The sequence below is a fragment of the Somniosus microcephalus genome, chromosome 20 (assembly GCF_052327205.1).
Source record: "Somniosus microcephalus isolate GS21.2 chromosome 20, FLI_Smic_1.0, whole genome shotgun sequence".
NCBI lineage: Eukaryota > Metazoa > Chordata > Chondrichthyes > Squaliformes > Somniosidae > Somniosus > Somniosus microcephalus.
Window position 1 is genome coordinate 3,348,100 of NC_141006.1, and position 22,256 is coordinate 3,370,355.

Sequence of the window (22,256 nt, forward strand, 5' to 3'; positions counted from 1 at the left end):
TGAGTCCAGGATAGCAATTGACAGGATTCTCTCTTCCTGGTTCCTGGCCAAGGGGGCCGGGCATGCACTCTGTTGCCCCCTGAGCCTCTCAAGATGGCGGCCGTTACCCCGGGCCTGTCACTGGGAGAAAGCCCCGCAGCTGCCGCCCCACTCGGGGCAAACGCCTTTCTGTTGTGGCTTTAATGTAAGACTGTTCGGGGAGTCAGGGATCATTCATCCCTAGACCTACGCTGGCCAGTAAATCCCCACATGGCTCCTTGGTAAGGATTCCTCTAGTTCCTCAGCATATATTTGTCAGGATAATGAAGCCCAGCTTTCTTACCGTCCACTCCTGGAGACCCCACTCCCTGATCCTATAACCTTCAGCAGGGTCTGTGGTGGAGTTCCGCAGCGGGAGTAATCCCAGAGTAATTGTTGGGATCGCACCCCCGTGGATGTTCCGGGTCGTGTAATTTTTACAATTGTACCAGCAGTTAACAGGCTCCTGTGAACTCCTCCATCTACTATTTTAATGCAGACTTTAACCAACTTATTTTCAAAGGGCTTATTTTAAATGGGTTAACGCCTGCCTTAAAATGCTAGGCTCAGGACTATCACACAAACACGTTAAATCTTCATAGAATAATTACCATAGTCATCAAAGGAAACTTAAACCTGCCATTCCACTTTCAGTCAGGAACAGATCGCAGTTTGACACCAATCTCTGATTTGACAGCACGTTTCCAGCATTCGCTGTTGTTCTTCCTGACTCTAAACACAGTTGTAAAGGAGCCTTCTGTTCCATGCCTAGGAGCTCTGAACCATGGAAGAGAGCGACTGGGACACATTTCTTACAGGCCTCGAGATTAACCCACACGGCAACCTTGCTGTCGGTGAAGAGAGACGAGAAAGACTAAAGTGCCATTTGGCCCTCTAAGTGTGACCCTGAATGACTGTGTCCAGGCTGAAGTTCTGTTCCCGCCGTACGATCCTCCCCCAGATTGTCCTTTCTGAGCTCCAGCCAGGTGATGCTAAACATTCAGGTGGGAAAGACAAACATCTACAACAATGTGTTTAAAACAAAGCTGATTTATTTGACATATGTCCAGAATATTAAACTCCAGCCCAGTTATAGTGGTTATTAACATCAGCAGAAACAAACCCCAACTGTCACAATTAACATGGTTCAGTCCTGGATGTGATTAACAGCAGCAATAACAGCAGAATCCAAACCCTGCAGTCACTTGTGAACTCGCTGGTGTTTCAGCAGGTTGAATGACTGAGTGAATCCCTTCCCACAAATGGAGCAGGTGAATGGCCTCTCCCCAGTGTGAACTCGCTGGTGTCTCAGCAAGTTGGATGACTGAGTGAATCCCTTCCCACACACGGAGCAGGTGAATGGCCTCTCCCCAGTGTGAACTCGCTGGTGTTTCACCAGGTGGGATGACAGGGGGAATCCCTTCCCACACATGGAGCAGGTGAATGGCCTCTCCCCGGTGTGAGTACATTGGTGTCTCAGCAGACCATTTGCGCTTTTAAAGCTCAGCTCACACTTAGAACATTTAAAAGGTTTCTTATCAGAGTGAACAAGTTGATGTATCAGCAGGTTGGATGACTGAGTGAATCCCCTCCCACACACGGAGCAGGTGAATGGCCTCTCCCCAGTGTGAACTCGCTGGTGTGCCAGCAGGTGGGATGATACAGTGAATCCTTTCCCACACACGGAGCAGGTGAACAGTTTCTCCCCAGTGTGACTGCGCCGATGGATTTCCAGCTTGGATGGGTAATTGAATCCCTTCCCACAGTCCCCACATTTCCACGGTTTCTCCGTGGTGCGGGTGTCTTTGTGTCTCTCCAGGTTGGATGATCAGTTGAAGTCACGGCCACACACAGAAGACGTGGACGGTCTCTCCCCACTGTGAATGGTGTGCTGTTTTTTCAGGCTGTGTAACTGGTTAAAGCTCTTTCCACAGTCAGTGCACTGGAACACTCTCACTCGGGTGTGTGTGTCTCGGTGTTTTTCCAATCACACTGATGTTTGAAATTTTTTCCCACAGACAGAACAGACAAACATTTCTCCTTCCACATTCAAAGGCCGATGATATTCAGGTCCTGATGAATCGAGTGGCTCTGTCAGATCCTGATGTGATGTTTGGTTTGAGTTTCCTGTCTGCCTATCCTCCCCTTCTAACACCCTGTAAAAGGAGTTTACAAATGTCATCATTGTAGGTAGCAACATAGGAACAGGAGGAGGCCATTCAGCCCCTCAAGCCTGTTCCGCCATTCAATTAGATCATGGCTGGTCTGTATCTAAACTTCATTTACCCGCCTTGGTTCTGTACCCTTCAGTACTCTTGTCTAACAAAAGTGTTTTGAAATTTTCAATTGAACCTCAGCCTTGACAGCTTTTTAGGGGAGAGAGTTCCAGATTTCCAATACCCTTTGGCTGAAGATGTGCGTCCTGAAAATCACCCCTGAATGGCCGAGCTCTAGAAACATAGAAGATAGGAGCAGGAGTAGGCCATTCGGCCCCTCAAGCCCGCTCCGCCATTTAATGAGATCATGGCTGATCATTCAAATTCAGTACCCTGTCCCTGCTTTCTCCCCATATCCCTTGATCCCTTTAGCCTCAAGAAAGATATCCAACTCCTTTTTGATTATATTTAATGAATTGGCCTCAACTGCATTTTGTGGTAGTGAATTCCACAGGTTCACCACTCTCTGGGTGAAGAAATTCCTCCTCATCTCTGTCCTAAATGGCTTACCCCTTATCCTTAGACTGTGATCCCTGTTTCTGGACTCCCTGGCCATCGGGAACATCCTTCCTGCATCTAGTCTGTCTAGTCCTGTTAGAATTTTATAAGTTTCAATGAGACCCCCTCTCATTCTTCTAAACTCCAGCGAATATAAGCCTAATCGACTCAATCTCTCCTCATACGTCATTCCTGCCATCCCAGGTATCAGTCTGGTGAAGTTTTGCTGCACTCTCTCCATGGCAAGAACATCCTTCCTCAGATAAGGCGACCAAAACTGCACACAATACTCAAGGTGTGGTCTCACCAAGGCCCTGTACAGCTGCAGCAAGACTTCCTTGCTCCTGTACTCAAATCCTCTTGCTATGAAGGCCAATGAGGATACCAGCATCTTGTATCCTTTCAGCTAGCCTAGGGCTTAGCCCTGCCCCTGCCAAGGGCTTAGCCCTGCCCCTGCCAAGGGTTTAGCCATGCCCCTGCCAAGAATGACCAGCACCGTCTCCTTCAAGGAGGGGAGGTGAGGCTAGGAATGGGAGATGTGCCTCGTGATTGGTGCAGGATGTTGGTAGATGAGTGATTGGAGGTTGTGCATTGAGCAGTGTCTTGCAGTAGTGTCATGACGGCACAGAAGGAGGCCATTCAACCCGCCGAGTCCGTGCCAGCTCTCTGTAGAGCAGTCCAGTCAGTCCCATTCCCCCGCTCTATCCCCATAGCCCTGCAAGTTTATTTCCCTCAAGTGCCTATCCAGTCTCCCCTTGAAAACATTGCGTGTCTCCGCTTCCACCACTTCCATCGGCAGCGAGTTCCAGGTCCTCACCACTCGCTGCGTAAAAAAAGTTTTTCCTCAAATCCTCCCTGTATCTCTTGGTACAAGGACTAGGGGACACAGATTTAAGGTTTTGGCCATCAACTAGTGGGGACAGCCTTTAGAGAGTTAAATGCGTGGCTCAAAGACTGGTGTGGGAGAAATGGGTTTTGCTTCTTGGGACACTGGCATCAGTACTGGGACAGGAGAGAGCTGTTCCGTTGGGACGGATTTCACTTGGCCAGTGCTGGGACTAGAGTCCTGGCGAATCGAATAATTAGGGCTGTAGAGAGGGCTTTAAACTAATTAGTGGGGGGGGAGGTTTTAAGAGAGCGAAAAATAAAAATGACAGCGGAGATAGCAATAGAGCAAGGTAGCAGTGGGGGAATTAAAAACCGAGCGTGTCAGGAAGGGACAGAATGTATAATGATAAAGGTAAAGTCGTAAAAGGGGTAAAAGCAGGAATAAATTGTCAGAAAACATATTTGAAAGTTCTTTATCTGAATGCACGCAGCATTCGTAATAAAATTGACGAGTTGATAGTACAAATAATTACACATGGGTATGATCTGGTGGCCATTACGGAAACATGGCTGCAAGATGATCATGACTAGGAACTAAACATACAAGGGTATTTGACAATTAGGAAGGACAGACAGGAAGGAAAGGGAGGTGGGGTTGCTATGTTAATCAAGGATGGAATCACTGCAATAGTCAGAAATGATATTGGGTCAAAGGATCAGGATAGTGAAATAGTTTGGGTGGAGATAAGGAATAATAAGGGGAAAAAGTCACTAGTGGGCGTAGTCTATAGGCCTCCTAACAGTTGCAACTCTGTTGGTCAGAGTATAAATCAGGAAATAGTTGGGGCTTGTAATAAGGGAACAGCTATAATCATGGGGGATTTTAACTTTCATATTGACTGGACTAATCAAACTGGGCATGGCAGCCTTGAGGAAGAGTTCATAGAGTGTATTAGGGATGGGTTCCTTGAGCAGTATGTAACTGAACCAACCAGGGGGCAGGCAATCTTAGATCTGGTCCTGTGTAATGAGACAGGATTAATAAAAAATGTCCTAGTAAAGGATCCTCTTGGAATGAGTGACCATAATATGGTTGAATTCCAAATTCAGTTTGAGGGTGAGAGAGTTGGATCTCAAACCAGCATACTGAGCTTAAATAAAGGAAACTATAGAGTCATAGAGTTATACAGCACAGAAAGAGGCCCTTCGGCCCATCGTGTCTGCGCCGTCCATCAAGCCCTGTCCAATCTAATCCCATTTTCCAGATAGAGTCATAGAGTTATACAGCACTATGAAGGTATGAGAGTAGAATTGACTAAAGTGGACTGGGAAAACAGATTAAAGTGTAAGTCGGTACAAGAGCAGTGGTCTACATTCAAGGACATATTTCACATCTTTCAAGATAAATATATTCCACTGAGGAGAAAGGGGAGTAAAAGAAAAGACAGCCATCCGTGGCTTAGTAAAGTAATAAAGGATAGTATCCGACTGAAAATAAGGGCATATAAAGTAGCCAAATCTAGTGGGAGGATAGAAGATTGGGAAGCATTTAAAAGCCAGCAAACAATAACTAAAAGATTAATTAAGAAAGGGAAGATAGATTATGAAAGTAAACTAGCAAAAAATATAAAAACAGATAGCAAGAGTTTCTACAGCTATATAAAAAGAAAAAGGGTGGCTAAAGTGAACGTTGGTCCCTTAGAGGATGGGACCGGGAAGCTAGTGGTGGGGAACATGGAGATGGCAAAGACGCTGAAGAAATATTTTGTATCAGTCTTTACAGTAGAGGACACTAAAAATATCCCAACACTGGACAAACAGGGGGCAATGGGGGGGGAGGAGCTAAACACGATTAAAATCACTAAGGAGATGATACTCAGTAAAATAATGGGACTTAAGTCGGATAAATCCCCCGGACCTGATGGCCTACATCCTAGGGTCTTGAGAGAAGTGGCGGTAGGGATTGTGGATGCATTGGTGATTATTTTCCAGAACTCCCTGGACTCAGGAAAGGTCCCGGCAGTTTGGAAAACTGCTAATGTAACACCCTTATTTAAGAAGGGAAGTAGACAAAAAGCTGGAAACTATAGACTAGTTAGCCTAACATCTGTGGTTGGCAAAATGTTGGAGTCCATTATTAAGGAAACAGTAACAGAGCATTTGGATAAACATAATTTAATAGGACAGAGTCAGCATGGTTTTATGAAGGGGAAGTCATGTTTGACAAGTTTGCTCGAATTCTTTGAGGATGTAACATACAGGGTGGATAAAGGGGAACCAGTGGATGGAGTGTATTTGGACTTCCAAAAGGCATTTGATAAGGTTCCACACAAAAGATTACTGATCAAGATAAGAAATCACGGGATTGGGAGTAATATACTGGCATGGGTGGAAGATTGGCTATCTAACAGAAAACAAAGAGTTGGGATAAATGGTTCATTCTCGGGCTGGCAATCAGTAACTAGTGGTGTTCCGCAGGGGTCAGTGCTGGGGCCCCAACTCTTTACAATCTATATTAACGATTTGGAGGAAGGGACCGAGTGCAACATATCCAAGTTTGCCGACGATACAAAGATGGGAGGGAAAGCAGTGAGTGAGGAGGACATAAAAAACCTGCAAAAGGACATAGACAGGCTAAGTGAGTGGGCAGAGATTTGGCAGATGCAATATAATGTTGGAAAGTGTGAGGTTATGCACTTTGGCAGAAAAAATCAAAGAGCGTTATTATCTAAATGGAGAGAAACTGCAAAGTGCTACAGTACAAAGGGATCTGGGGGTCCTGGTGCATGAAACACAGAAGGTTAGTATGCAGGTGCAGCAGGTGATCAGGAAGGCCAATGGAATCTTGGCTTTTATTGCGAGGGGGATGGAGTATAAAAACAGGGAAGTCTTGCTGCAGTTATACAGGGTATTGGTGAGGCCACACCTGGAATACTGCGTGCAGTTTTGGTTTCCATATTTAAGAAAAGATATACTTGCTCTCGAGGCGGTTCAGAGAAGGTTCACTCGGTTGATTCCGGAGATGAGGGGATTGACGTATGAGGAAAGGTTGAGTAGGTTGGGACTCTACTCATTGGAGTTCAGAAGAATGAGAGGCGATCTTATCGAAACATATAAGATTGTGATGGGGCTTGATCGGGTGGATGCGGTGAGGATGTTTCCACTGATGGGTGAGACTAGAACTAGGGGGCATAATCTAAGAATAAGGGGCTGCCCTTTCAAAACTGAGATGAGGAGAAACTTCTTCACTCAGAGGGTAGTAAATCTATGGAATTTGCTACCCCAGAGAGCTGTGGAAGCTGCAACACTAAATAAATTTAAAATGGAGATAGACAGTTTCCTAGCAGATAAGGGAATTAGGGGTTATGGGGAGAGGGCAGGGAAGTGGATGTGAGTCTAGATTCGGATCAGCCATGATCCTATTGAATGGCGGAGCAGGCCCGAGGGGCCGTATGGCCTACTCCTGCTCCTACTTCTTATGTTCTTATGTAACATACCATTTGCCTTCTTAACCGCCTGCTGCACCTACATGCTTACCTTCAGCGACTGGTGCACAAGGACACCCAGGTCTCGTTGCACTTCCCCTTTTCCCAATCTATTGCCGTTCAGATAATAATCTGTCTTCCTGTTTTTGCCACCGAAGTGGATAACATTGTATTTATCCACATTATAGTGCATTTGCCATGCAACTGCCCAATCACCCAACCTGTCCAAATCATAGAAACATAGAAACATAGAAGATCGGAGCAGGAGTAGGCCATTCAGCCCCTCGAGCCTGCTCCGTCATTCAATGCGATCATGGCTGAGTTTCTTTGCATCCTCCTTACAGCACAAACGCCCACCCAGCTTTGTGTCGTCTGCAAACTTGGAGATATTACATCTAGTTCCCTTGTCTAGATCATTTATATATATTGTGAATAGCTGGGGTCCTAGCACCGATCCCTGCGGTACCCTACTAGTCACTGCCTGCCACTTGGAAAAAGACCCGTTTATTCCAACTCTTTACTTCCTGTCTGCCAACCAGTTCTCTATCCAAGTCAGTACCTTACCCACAATCCCATGTGCTTTATCTTTACACGCTAATCTCTTATGCGGGACTTTATCGAAAGCCTTCTGAAAGTCCAAGTACACCACATCCACTGGTTCTCCGTTATCTATTCTACTAGTTACATCCTCAAAACATTCCAGTAGATTAGTCAAGCATGATTTACCTTTTGTAAATCCATGTTGATTTTGTCCGATCCTGTCACTGTTTTCCAAGTGCTCTGCTATTACATCTTTTATAATGGACTCTAGCATTTTCCCCACTACCGATGTCAGGCTTACCAGTCTATAATTCCCCATTTTCTCACTACCACCCTTCTTAAAAAGTGAGGTTACAATCGCTATCCTCCAATCCATGGGAAACGTTCCAGAGTCTATAGAATTTTGGAAGATGACCAGCAATGCATCTATTATTTCTAGGGCCACTTCCTTATGTACCCTAGGATGTAGATTATCAGGCCCTGGGGATTTATCGGCCTTCAATCCCATCAATTTCCCTAACACCAGTTCCCTACAAATACTGATTTCATTCAATTCCTCCCTCTCATTAGACCCTTTGTTCCCCGACATCTCTGGGAGGTTATCTGTGTCCTCCTTTGTGAAGACAGAACCAAAGTATGAATGTAATTGGTCTGCCATTTCTTTGTTCCCCATTATAAATTCCCCTGATTCTGACTGCAAGGGACCTACGCTTGACTTCTCCAATCTCTTTCTCTTCACATATCTATAGACGCTTTTACAGTCAGTTTTTATGTTCCCTGAAATCTTACTCTCATAATCTATTTTCCCCCTCTTAATTAATCCTTTTGTCCTCCTTTGCTGAATCCTAAACTGCTCCCAATTCTCAGGTTTGCTGCTTTTTCTGGCCAAATTATATGTCCTCTCCTTGGATCTTATGCTATCCCTAATTTCCCTTGTTAGCCACGGTTGAGTCACATTTTTTGTTTTATTTTTATGCCAAACAGGGATGAACAAATTCTGTAGTTCATCTATGCGATCTTTAAATGTTTGACATTGCCTCTCCACCGTCAACCCTTTAAGTAACGTTCCCCAATCCATCCTAGCCATCTCGTGCCTCATATCATCGTAGTGTCCTTCATTTAAATTCAGGACCCTAGTCTCTGAGTCAACGACTTCATTCTGCATTTTAATGAAGAATTCTATCATATTATGATCGCTCCTCCCCAAGGGGCCTCGCACAACAAGATTGCTGATTAATCCTTTCTCATTACATAATACCCAGTCTAAGATGGCTTGATCTCTAGTTGGTTCCTCGACATATTGGTCCAGGAAACCATCCTGTATACACTCTAGGAATTTCTTCCTCCACAGTATTGTTACTAATTTGGTTAGCCCAATCTATATGTAGATTAAAGTCACCCATGATAACTGCTGTGCCCTTATTGCACACGTCTCTAATTTCCCGCTTAATGCCATCCCCAACCTCAGCATTACTGTTTGGGGGTCTGTATACAACTCCCACTAACATTTTCTGCCCCTTGGTATTTCTCAGCTCTGCCCATACAGATTCCACATCATCAGAGCTAATATCCTTCCTTACTATTGTGTTAATCTCCTCTTTAACCAGCAATGCTACCCCACCTCCTTTTCCTTTTTTCTTGTCCTTCCTGAACATTGAATACCCCTGGATTTTGAATTACTAGTCTTGTTCACCCTGGAGCCATGTCGCCGTAATCCCAATTATATCATATCCGTTTACATCTATTTGCGCAGATAATTCATCCACCTTATTACGAAGGCTCCTCGCATTAAGACACAAAGCCTTCAGGCTTGTTTTTTTAACACTCTTAGTCCTCTTAGAATTCTTATTTACTGTGGCCCTGTTTGATTTACACCCTTGATTCCTCTGCCTTCCACTTTTGCTTTTCTCCTTCCTGCCTTTTGTTTCTATCTTTGCTTCCCTTTCCTCTGTCTCCTTGCGCAGGTTCCCAACCCCCTGCCATTTTACTTTAAACCCTCCCCAACAGCACTAGCAAACACTTCCCCTAGGACATCAGTCCCGGTCCTGCCCAGGTGCAAACTGTCCAGTTTGTACTGGTTCCACCTGCCCCAGAACCGCTTCCAATGTCCCAGGAATTTGAATCCCTCCCCCTTGCAGCATTCCTCTAGCCACGTATTCATCTGAAATATCCTTCTATTTCTACTCTGACTAGCACGTGGCACTGGTAGCAATCCTGAGATTACTACCTTTGAGGTCCTATTTTTTAATTTACCTCCTAACTCCCTATATTCAGCTTTTAGGACCTCATTTTTTACCTATATCGTTGGTACCTATATGCACCATGACAACTGGCTGTTCACCCTCCCCCTCCAGAATGCCCTGCAGCCGCTCTGAGACATCCTTGACCCTTGCACCAGGGAGGCAACATATCATCCTGGAGTCTCGTTTGCAGCCGCAGAAACGCCTATCTAGTCCCCTTACAATAGAATCCCCTATTACTATAGCTCTACCGCTGTTTTTCCTCCCGCCCTGTGCAGCATGGTGCCAGGAAGTTGGCTGCTGCTGCCTTCTCTCGATAAGCCATCTTCCTCAACAATATCCAAAGTGGTATATCTGTTTGAAAGGGGGATGGCCACAGGGCACCCTTGCACTACCTGCCTGTGCCTACTTCTTTGCCTGGTGGTCACCCATTCCCTTCCTGCCTGTGCAGCCTTTACCTGCGGTGTGACCAACTCCCTAAACGTGCTGTCCACGATGTCCTCAGCATCGCGCATGCTCCAGTATGTATCCATTCACAGCTCCAGCGCCGCAATGCAGTCTGTCAGTAGCTGCAGCTGGATACACTTCCTGCACACATGGTCATCAGGGACACAGGAAGTGTCGCTGATTTCCCACATAGCGCAGGAGGAGCATGTCACGGGGCCGAGCTGTCCTACCATGACTTACCCTTTAATTAATGTAAATTAATTCAAATCAAATCAATACCACTAATTAAACTACAATGAAATGATATACTCAAGGGCCCTTGGTTACTAGCACTCCCCGATAGACAACAGAGACCTTAGAAACTACAACCACAAAAATTAAGACCTTCTAAATGTTATAAACTATTCATCTTAACTGTCAAACTATAGAGTTGTATAAATACTCACCTGACCGTACTCACCCAATCAGCTGCTTCCTCTTGCCTGCATCACTTTTTGAATCATGACGTGGCTCCGGAATGTCGCCGCTGGTCTGCGAGATTGGTAAGCCTCTGTAAAAAAGCCCACAAAAGTGAGTTTAAGTACTCACTGTACAGCCGCTCTCTCCACTCCCGACACTGGCCTCTGTAAAAAAGCCAGCGAAAGTGAGTTTAAGTACTCACTGTACAGCCGCTCTCTCCGCTCCTGACACTGGCCTCTGTAAAAAAGCCAGCGAAAGTGAGTTTAAGTCCTCACTGTATCGCCGGTCTCTGCTCCTCCCGCCACCGGCCTCTGTAACAAAGCCCGCGAAAGTGAGTTTAAGTACTCACTGTACTGCCGCTCTCTCCATTCCCGACACTGGCCTCTAATTGGAAGGTTGTGTCCCCTTGTTGTGAACTCTCCCACCAGAGGAAATCGGTTCTCTCTATCTACCCTATCAACTCCTTTAATCATCTTAAACACCTCAATAGATCACCCCTTAATCTTCTATATTCAAGGGAATACAAGTCTAGTCTGTGCAACTTGTCCTCATAACTTTACATCGAGTTACTGTAGGATTCGCAAAAATTGGATTTCATATTAATAAGGGTCAATGGCAGAAGAGGCCGTGATTTTAAAGACTGTTTTAAAAGAAGCCCAGAAAAAGGGGGCATACAAAGTGGCCGCCGTACCATGTGATCAGCTCATTGGGACACTTTAAAATGGTTCCTGCGCAACCTCAGACAGTTTTGTAGATTCAATCCACAGTAAGCTCTGGAAGCCGTTCCTGAGAGAACGAAACCAGACCCACAGGTATGCATATGGATTAGATGCAGATCCACTCAAGATCGGCCTGGAGACAGAGGCCATCAAGATGCTGCCCCAGACAAAAGGGGACAATTTCATATTCATGAGAACAGCACCCAGGACTAGATAACGAGATCAGCAGGACATTCAAAACAATGAAAGCCATTTCCAACCAGGGATGGGCCTGTTACCAGCCGCTTAAAATGATTTTAAATATAATAACTGCCCCGCTGTGCTCAAAGCCCGCCAAAGTTAAAACAAAGACTAACCTGATTTTGGGCGGGAAGTGAGGCCTCGGGAAGAAAGGTATATCTGGAGAGACTTTTCGGCAGTTGACACGGCAGTGGGACACGACTCGACACGGCAGTAGATTGGGTAGACACACAGCTTGGGAGAAGACGCTGGAGGAAGCTTGAATCAACAAGCTTGAACAGTCACAAGGAGAGTCGAGCTAAAAGACAGTTTACAGTCGGACAGTCATTGCAGCCCCAGCAGCCGGTCCAGCTTTTGAGCTGGGCGAAGAGGAGCTGGCTTGCGGAAAGATCAGTGGGCTCCTCTCCACCGTCGGAGGAGAAAGATAATTATGACTGTACAAAGAAAGTCGCTCGAGACCAGCGTCCCGCCCCGGGGAAAACTATCTGGAGATCATCGACCATCCCCGGGCCGTAGCTGAAGGTAGAAGGGGCCACACCAGCCCAAGACTCCCCTGACCAGGGTCGAGCCGACGATCCTCGACCTCGCCGACATCCAGGCCTGCCGGTGTCCAGCCGCCCCCGACCCCCACCTCAGGAGAGGTGTGGCGCAGCTCGCAGGGGCTCCACGATCCACGTGGAGACGAGACGCCTGAAAGGACCAAATACAGACTCGTTTTCAAAACCTTGCACTTCCTAGTGGGATTGGTGAGCATGTTTCTGGCCCTTCACAATCAGATCTAGATAGGTTTAATAAGGGGCTGGATTTAAGGGTACAATTAACATGAGTTGTTGTCCCTCGATGTTCCGTGTGTTTCCTTATTTCATAATGATCTTTGTAGAGTATAAGATGCCTGTATTTGCTTTAGTTAGTACTGTGTCGTTATGATTTGTTTGTTTGTTTTTTTCCCTCCCATGTATTCCCTTATCCGCTTGCATTTGATTTGATATTTTTTCCCATTTGCAATAAAGTTTCATTTTGTTTCATCAAACTTGGTCTACACGAGTTTTCTCTACATTGTGGTTCCTGCGCCTAAGTCCAGAGTACAGAATCTAAGGGGCGAGTGGGTCGAACCACTCAAGGTTTACTGTGCAAGAGAGAGAGGCCTCTGGAGAGTGAAACCTCTGGGAAACCTCTCGAGGATGAAAACCCCTTACATTACATTCAGGGTAGAAATTCTGAACAGATAGTATTCGTTTCCCTGGAACATTCTTTACTCTCTTGCCCCTCCTAAGCTATAAAACCCTCGTCCCACACACTCTCTCATCGCCACTTCCTCGCAGTTTCAAATCCCAGTTTATCGCAGGCTCGGATTCCCTCCATTCCACTCCTGAAGGTGCTGTGTGCTGGTGGGGTTCGGCCCCAGTCACTGTCTGCCCTCCAGTACCCTGTCAAGTGGTAATTCTGAGCTGTGAGCCTATACTGAAGGTGCTGTGTGATGGTGGGGTTCGGCCCCAGTCACTGTTTTCCCTCCAGTACCTCACCGAGTGGTAATTCTGAACTGTGAGCCTGTACTGAAGGCGCTGTGTGATGGTGGGGTTCGGCCCCAGTCACTGTCTGCCCTCCAGTACCTCACCAAGTGGTAATTTTGAGCTGTGAGCCTATACTGAAGGTGCTCTGTGATGGTGGGGTTCGGCCCCAGTCACTGTCTGCCCTCCAGTACCTTGCCAATGGTAATTCTGAGCTGTGAGCCTATACTGAAGGTGCTGTGTGATGGTGGGGTTCGGCCCCAGTCACTGTTTGCCCTCCGGTACATTGCTAATTCTGAGCTTGTGAGCCGATACAGTGAGCTGCCAACATTTCAACCATGTGCAGCAGCACAGCCGCCGGCCCTGGCTGATTCTGTCTGGCAAAGCTGAGGTCAATGGTAGCACAGCAACAACAACTTTCATTTACATAGCGCCTATAACAAAGTAAAACCTTCCAAGGTGCTTCACAAGAGCGGAATCAGTCAAAAACTGACACCGAGACAAAGGAGGAGAAGTTAGACAATGTGGAACACTGCCCAGGTATGTCCTTTCCACAACAAGCAGGACAAATCCAATCCGGCCAATTACTGCCCCATTATTCTACACTCAATCATCAGCAAAGTCATGAAAGGTGTCGTCGACAGTGCTATCAAGCGGTACTTACTCACCAATAAACTGCTCACCGATGTTCAGTTTGGGTTCCACCATGACCACTCGGCTCCAGACCTCATTGCAGCCTTGGTCAAAACATGGACAGAAGAGCTGAATTCCAGAGGTGAGGTGAGAGTGACTGCTCTTGACATCAAGGCAGCATTTGACCGAGTGTGGCATCAAGGAGCCCTAGTAAAATTGAAGTCATTGGGAATCAGGCGGAAAACACTCCACTGGCTGGACTTATACCTAGCACAAAGGGAAATAGTTGTGATTGTTGGAGGTCAATCATCTCAGCCCCAGGACATCGCTGCAGGAGTTCCTCAAGGCAGTGTCCTAGGCTTAACCATCTTCAGCTGTTTCACCAATGTCCTTCCCTTACCATAAGGTCAGAAGTGGGGGTATTCGCTGATGATTGCACAGTGATCAATTCCATTCACAACTCCTCAGTTAATGAAGTAGTCCGTGCCCGCATGCAGCAAGACTTGGATGACATTCAGGCTTGAGCTGATAAGTGGCAAGTAACATTCGCGCCACACAGGTGCCAGGCATTGACTATCTCTAACAAGAGAGAGTCTAACCACTGACCCTTGACATTCAACGGCATTACCATCACTGAATCCCCCACCATCAACATTCTGGGAGATACCATTCACCAGAAACTTAACTGGACCAGCCACATAAATACTGTGGCTACAAGAGCAGGTCAGAGGCTGGGTATTCTGCAGCGAGTGTCTCACCTCCTGACTCCCCAAAGCCTTTCCACCATCTACAAGGCACAAGTCAGGAGTCTGATGGAAATACTCTCCACTCGCCTGGATGAGTGCAGCTCCAACAACACTCAAGAGGCTCGACACCATTCAGGACAAAGCAGCCCGCTTGATCAGCTCCCCATCCACCACCTTAAACATTCACTCCCTCCACCACCAATGTACCGTGGCTGCAGTGTGTACCATCTACAAGATGCACTGCACCAAGGCTTCTTTGACAGCACCTCCCAAACCCGCGACCTCTTCCACCTCGAAGGACAAGGACAGCAGGCACATGGGAACACCAACACCTGCAAGTTCCCCTCCAAGATACACACACCATCCTGACTTGTGAATATATTGCCGTTCCTTCATCGTCGCTGGTTCCAAATCCTGGAACTCCCTCTATAACAGCACTGTGGGAGCACCTTCACTACACGGACTGTAGCGATTCAAGAAGGCAGCTCAAGACCAGCTTCTCAATGGCAACTGGGGATGGGCAATAAATGCTGGCCTTGCCAGCGATGTCCACATCCCAATTCAATTCAAAACTCTAAATAGTAAAACTTTAAGAGGAGTAGAGGAGCAGAGAGAAGTGGGTGTTAGATTCCAGCTAACGCCGTGTCTTATTATTTAATTAATAGGTCCAAGAGTTGAGCATCAACAACGCTAAGATGAGCAGATTCTCTGTCCTCTACCGTATCTTATATTGATCCATCAAGCAGAGTAAACAGGCAAGTCCCACGTGCGACTAAGGCAAGTTCATTGGACGCGACCTTCTTTTCCAGAAGCTGTGTGAGTATTTCTAATGGATGCTTCCCTCCCCCAGTGACCATAAACAGCATCTCTCAGGATCCCTTCAAGCATCTTCCCTCTGATCGACATCACACTGATGGGCCTGTAGTTCTCTGGCTCTAATTCTCCCTGTTTTTAAAATGGGAATGATGAGAGCTTCCTGCCAATCTGAGGAAACAATCCCTGACTCTATTGAGCTGGTGAAGATACAGGCAAGGGGCTCACAGAGCACCTGTCCCATCTCTTTAAACACCCGTGGGTGGATATCATCTGGACCTGGAGTGCCATCTAATTTCAGATCTCCTATTTTATCCAAGATGACAATCCCATTCTATTTTAATACTTAGGATGATATTGCTCCCTGACCAGTCACCATTTCTCCTCCATTTACATACGCTCCCTGACCAGTCACCAATTCTCCTCCATTTACAGACACTCCCTGACCAGTCTCCATTTCTGCTCCATTTACAGATGCTCCCTGACCAGTCACCATTTCTCCTTCATTTACAGGCGCTCCCTGACCAGTCTCCATTTCTCCTCCATTTACAGACGCTCCCTGACCAGTCACCATTTCTCCTTCATTTACAGACGCTCCCTGACCAGTCTCCATTTCTCCTCCATTTACAGATGCTCCCTGACCAGTCTCCATTTCTCCTCCATTTCCAGACGCTCCCTGACCAGTCACCATTTCTCCTCCATTTACAGGCGCTCCCTGATCATTCACCATTTCTCCTTCATTTACTGACGCTCCCTGACCAATCTCCATTTCTCCTCCATTTACTGACTCTCCCTGACTTCCTGTCTGTCCCTGAGTTTGGCGTGGGGCCGCATTGCTGAGCGAGTCAGGAGAAACCGGGAAGCGGGGGGCGGATAATGTTGAGTGTTTTAATAATGGGTGCTGGGGCCGCACTCGGGGTGTGGGCAGCCCACGTCCCCCCGGGGGTTTTTTTTTTTTTCGGGTGTGTGTGAAGCGGATAATGTTGAGTGTTTTAATAATGGGGCCTGGGGCCGCACTCAGGGTGTGAGCAGCCCGCGTCCCCCCGGGGTAAACAATACATACCAGTCCTACTGGCAATCTAGTAACTCTTCATTTTTGTTTGGTATAACCTGTTGGCCTTTTTTAAAAAATTTTAACATTCAAGTACAACAGTACTTATACAACTAACAGTTACATAGTAAATCCATTACATTCATTGACCAATTATAGTCAACAATATAAATACAACAATAAATTTTACAGGTAAATCAATAATGTTTACAGTACAAACTGCAACTATTTAATAAACCAAGAATCCGTACACGCCAGTCCAACTGGCATTGTTCAATCATTCAGTCATTCATTCCTCCATCCGTCCGTTCGTTCGCTCAAGCGTAAGTTCCATGTGCATGACTGCGTACATGTGTGCCGTTTCTATCTGTGTGCATGCCTAAGTGTTCGTTCATCTGTCCGGCAGGCTTCACGCTCACCAAGCCAAATTTCACCTGGGGAGCGAGGGCCCTTCATTCGGTCGAACGTAAGTTCCATTGTGTAAGCGTGCGTGCATATATTTGTATCCGCATGCGTGCGTTCACTAGAGCGTTCGTTCGTTCGATTAAGGAAGGCTTTAACACTAAATAACACCACAATATAGAAAATCCCACAACCATATCAAAAAATCACTTAAGACTTCAAGTAAACTACTTTTAACCAGAACCCGAAACTTCTTCAAAAACAAGTAATACCAGTTCAACGCCAGTCCTATTGGCACTCTATTAACTCCTCGTCTTCACTTGATGTTATCCAACTATATAATGTCATAATCCTTATCCACAGTCTTCAACCTTTCCACAGAAAAGAAGCCGACCACTTTCTCAAATCCCGTAAAAGAAAACGAGTACTCAAATTCCCTTCTTCTTGCTGTTATCACTCACAGGACCCAGCCATCAAGACATTCGTTATTCCTTGCCGATATACCTTGTTTTGTCTTTTATTTTCCTTTTTTACTTTTATCCCCTTCTCTTTTCCCATCTTATGGCTGTTCAAGCACCATACGATAGATAGGAACAGTCTGTCTTTCCTCCACCAAAATGGCAGCGCACAAACCCGATCCCATCACCGAAACAAAGCCTCACAGCTGCCACCAGACGAAGCACAGGCGGGGCCACTGGAACTCATTCGGGCCGGAGACTGTTCTTCGACCTGTAGAAACCGTGCAGCATGCTCACCCACAGCATCTCCCGACTCCGCTTCTGGCGACCAGCCGCTCCGCCCTAGGCCCCCCGCCTGGGGTCCTCCGTGCTGGGCCTCCCACCTAGGACACTCTCCTCTGGGTCTTCCACCCAGGGCCTTCTGCACTGGGCCCTCCGCACTGGCATTCCCCGTGAGCAGCCGGGGTGTGGAGCAGCCCGTTCACACAGCACTGAGCAGAGCTGAGCTGCTGAGAATCTCACAGCCTCCCCCCAGGGTTTATTAACCCACTCCCTGAGCTCTCTCACCTGATGTGTCAGCGGCTGCTACCAAGGTCCGCGCATGCTCAGCTCACCTTCTGTTGTTCAGGTTTAAAGGTCAAGCCCCGCCCCTCACACACTCCGATTGGTTGGAGGACCCGCCGCCTGCTCGGTTCTCCAGCCCCGCCCCACTCTTCCTATTGGTCCGAGCTCCCGTCAATCACCCGGGCACTGTGAGCTGAGCATGTGCGTACCTTGGCAGCAGTCGCTGACATCATCACCATGCGTAGCGCCTCGGCTGCAACCTTGGGTTGCGACCCCTGATCTATCGCCAGACGATATGTCCGACAGAGTCAAGGGTCATTCTTGCAGCCGTGGCAGGTGTCGGGCGGCATCTTTTTATTTTGACTGACTGCCAGCACCTGCCCCCTTCCCCTTTCTTCTTCGGGGTGTCAGCCGCGATCGCTCAGCCCGGCGCTACTCTTGATCCGACACCCCGCTCCCCAGTGGACCAGCAGGGCCCTGGTGTGAGCAGTGCTAGGCCACCCCCTTTAATCAGGGAGGGAGGTCTGCTATGACACGGTGCTATGTGCCGACAGGCGTGGCGCTGTTACACGAAGTGCTGTGAAATTCACTGGTAGCGCCCCAAGAGGGAGGGGAGCGCTTCCAGTAGCACCCCGCCTCCTGCTTGGGGCGCTACGACTGAATTTAATGCGCAGGGGCGCTAACTTTTTCGGGGCGCTAAAATTAGCCCTGGTGACGTTACCGACCCAAAGGGGGTGCCACCGAATTTACCCCCCAAGAGTCTAAATGGGCTGGAAGAGCAGAGGGATCCAGGGATACAGATACACTAATCACTAAAAGTAGTGACACACGTTAATAAAGCCATTAAAAAAAAGCACTGGGATACATTCCTAAAGGAGACTTCTGTTCCGTGCCTCGGAGCTCTGAACCATGGCAGAGAGCGGCTGGGACACGTTTCTCACACGCCTCGAGATTAACTCACACGGCAACTTTGCTGTCAGCGAAGAGAGACGAGAAAGACCAAAGTGCCGTTTGCCCCTCTCAGTGTGGCCCTGAATGACTGTGTCCAGGCTGAAGTTCGGTTCCCGCCGTACGATCCTCCCCCCAGATTGTCCTTTCTGGGCTCCAGCCAGGTAATGCTAAACACTCAGACGGGAAAGACAAAAATCTACAACAATGTGTTTAACACAAAGCTGGTTTATTTGACATCTATCCAGAATGTTAAACTCCAGCCCAGTTACAGGAGTTATTAACATCAGCAGAAACAAACCGCAACTGTCAGAATGAACACAGTTCACTCCTGGATGTGATTAACAGTAGCAACAACAGCAGAATCCAACCCCTGCAGTCACTTGTGAACTCGCTGGTGTGTCAGCAGGTTGTATGACCGAGTGAATCCCTTCCCACACACGGAGCAGGTGAACTGCCTATCCCCAGTGTGAACTCGCTGGTGTCTCAGCAGATGCATTTTGCTTTTAAATCTCTTATCACAGTCAGAACATTTAAAAGGTCTCTTATCAGTGTGAACAAGTTGGTGTGTCAGCAGGTTGGATGAACGAGTGAATCCCTTCCCACACACACAGCAAGTGAACAGCCTCTCCCCAGTGTGAACTCGCTGGTGTGTCAGCAGGATGGATGACTGAGTGAATCCCTTCCCACACACGGAGCAGGTGAACGGTCTCTCCCCAGTGTGAGTGCGCTGGTGTACAGTGAGTTCAGATGACTGCCTGAACCCAGTCCCGCAGTGAGAGCACCTGAATGGTCTCTCGTCAGTGTGAACATGTTGATGGCATGTCAGTTCCCCAGAACTTTTATAGCACTTTCCACAGTCCAGGCATTTAAAAGGTCTCTCATCAGAGTGAGCGCGCTGATGATTCAGCAGGGTAGATGACTGAGTGAATCCCTTCCCACATTCAGGGCAGGTGAACTGCCTCTCCCCGGTGTGAATGCACTTGTGTGTCGATAGGCCAGAGGATTGGCTGAAGCCTCGTCCACACACAGAACACGTGTGCAGTTTCTCCCCGCTCTGAACAGTGCGTTTTGCTTCCATGTTCAGAGGCCGGTGATATTCCAATCTGATGAGTCGAGTGACTCTCAGATCTTGACGTGATGTTTGCTTTCAGCTTACCATCTGCAAATCCTCCCCTTCTAATGCCCTGTAAAATTAATTTAAAACAGGGAGCGAGAGAGAGAACCCACAAGAAAACAAAGGCAGTTTGTGAAATTGAGCTCAATGAATCTGGTCATTTGTGGGGCCGGAACCAGAAAAAAGTGACCATGAAAGCTGCCGGATTGTCATAAAAATCCAACTGGTTCACTAATGTCCTTCAGGGAAGGGAATTCGCCACCTGGTCTGGGCCTACACAAGACTCTGGCCTCTATGGGAGGAGAGAGAGAGAGAGAGAGAGAGGTGGGAGTGGGAGTGGGTCGAAGGAAAGGAACTTTTATACATCTGCAACTCGACCAGAACTTTGACAGAACCTTCAAAACAAGCAACCTCCACCACCTAGAAGGACAAGGGCAGCTGCTGCATGTGAGCACCATCATCTCCAAGTTCCTCTCCAAGTCACCATCCTGACTTAGACATATTCATCGTTGCTGGGTAAAAATCCTGGAACTCCTTACCTAACAACATTGTGGGAGTACCTTCACCACAAGGACTGCAGGAGTTCAAGAAGAAGGCTCACCACCACTTTCTCAATGGGCAACTGGGGATTAGCCATATATGCTGCTCTTGCGAGCGACGCCCACATCCCAAGAATGAATTAAAACAAATCTGTATATGTAAACTGGATTAAAAGCCTCTACAGAAATACTTGTTCCTAAAACAATACTCTTTTACATTTTAGGGACAGAGTCTGTTCAACAACCTAATCTCCCCGAGAATCCACCTGCCTTGACAATCCCACATTGGAAATTGTTGGGTCCTCCTGGGCTCAGAGGTACTGGGGCTTCAATCCAGCAGCTTCTCCTCCATCTCCACTCCAGCTCAAACTGATGAAACAAGAAAGACCTACACAGGCGGCTAGGGACCGACCTTCCGTCAGCCTGCTGGGGGTATGTGTGCACAAATCGTTGAAGGTGGCAGGGCAGGTTGAGAAAGCGGTTAAAAAAGCATACGGGATCCTGGGCTTTATAAATAGAGGCAGAGTTCAAAAGCAAGGAAGTTATGATGATCCTTTATAAAACACTGGTTCGGCCTCAACTGGAGTATTGTGTCCAATTCTGGGCACCGCACTTTATGAAGGATGTGAAGGCCTTAGGGAGGGTGCAGAAAAGATTTACAAGAATGGTTCCAGGGATGAGGGACTTCAGTTATGTGGATAGACTGGAGAAGCTGGGGTTGTTCTCCTTACAGCAGAGAAGGTTGAGAGGAGGTTTGATCGAGGTGTTCAAAATCATGAGGGGTCCAGACAGAGTAGAGTGAGAGAAACTGTTCCCATTGGCAGAAGGGTCGAGAACCAGAGGACACAGATTTAAGGTGATTGGCAGAAGGACCAAAGGTGACATGAGGAAAAACTTTTTTACGCAGTGAGTGGTTAGGATCTGGAATGCACTGCCTGGTGGTGGAGACAGATTCAATCACCGCTTTCAAAAGGGATTTGGATAAGTGCCTGAATTAAAGAAATGTGCAGGGTTACGGGGAAAGGGCAGGGGAGTGGGACTAGCTGAAGTGATCTTGCAGAGAGCCGGCACGAGCTCGACGGGCCGAATGGCCTCTTTCTGTGCTGTAACCATTCTGTGATTCTATAAAATATTAGAAAATTTGTGCCACAGAAGCACAGGTTTTATCTGCTTTTATTCATTAATTTAAAAAGTCTATTAAAACCTGAGCCAGTGTGTTGTGAGCCAAAGAGCCTTGTGTCCAATGCGGGGAATAAAGGCCCACAGCCTCCCCTGGCCCTGGGCCCTGAACAAGGGACTGGAGAAACTCGCTGCCCTGCGGATCAGACAGTCAGCCGGCGCCAGTCCCGCCCCTCGGGCTCCCCGATTGGTTGGAGGACCCGCCGCCGTCTCGCTCCTCCAGCCCCGCCCCACTCGCTCCCTATTGGTCGGAAGCGACTGTCAATCATTGCTGTGAGCCCGGGTCACGTGTCCACGAGGAGATCACGTGCTCACCCAACTGACACCGCCCGGTTCGGGGACCCGCGGACTCTCAGGTTTTTCTATTTCACTTTATTCTCTCCCGATCCACCCGCGCGATTCTCCACCCAATCGGAGCGGAGAAAACTCACTTTGCGTCACCGATCGCGACTCTGTAACCGACACCAAGGCCTTTCCCCGGAATGCCCCGCGCCGACTCCGTTCGACAGGATCCGAACGCGCAGGCGCAGCTCCGTGTGGGGGAAGGAGGGTTGGTGTCCTCTGGGCATGCGCGGTTATTACCCTTGGTGACCGGGAGGAGTCGCTGT

At 47.7% G+C, this 22,256-nt stretch overlaps 1 protein-coding gene and 1 long non-coding RNA gene across 2 annotated transcripts in view; both read right to left on the reverse strand.

Annotated features, from left to right (window-relative positions):
- Positions 1-22,256, reverse strand: part of trit1 (tRNA isopentenyltransferase 1) — a 753,539-nt gene that overhangs the window by 29,573 nt on the left and 701,710 nt on the right. The gene's annotated exons all lie outside the window — the stretch shown is intronic.
- LOC147103026 (uncharacterized) lies at positions 1,051-22,174 on the reverse strand. The gene is made up of 3 exons (XR_015072885.1): positions 22,080-22,174; positions 11,807-12,380; positions 1,051-2,174 (listed from the first exon to the last, which is right to left on the reverse strand). It is a non-coding gene; the product is annotated as an uncharacterized LOC147103026 (long non-coding RNA).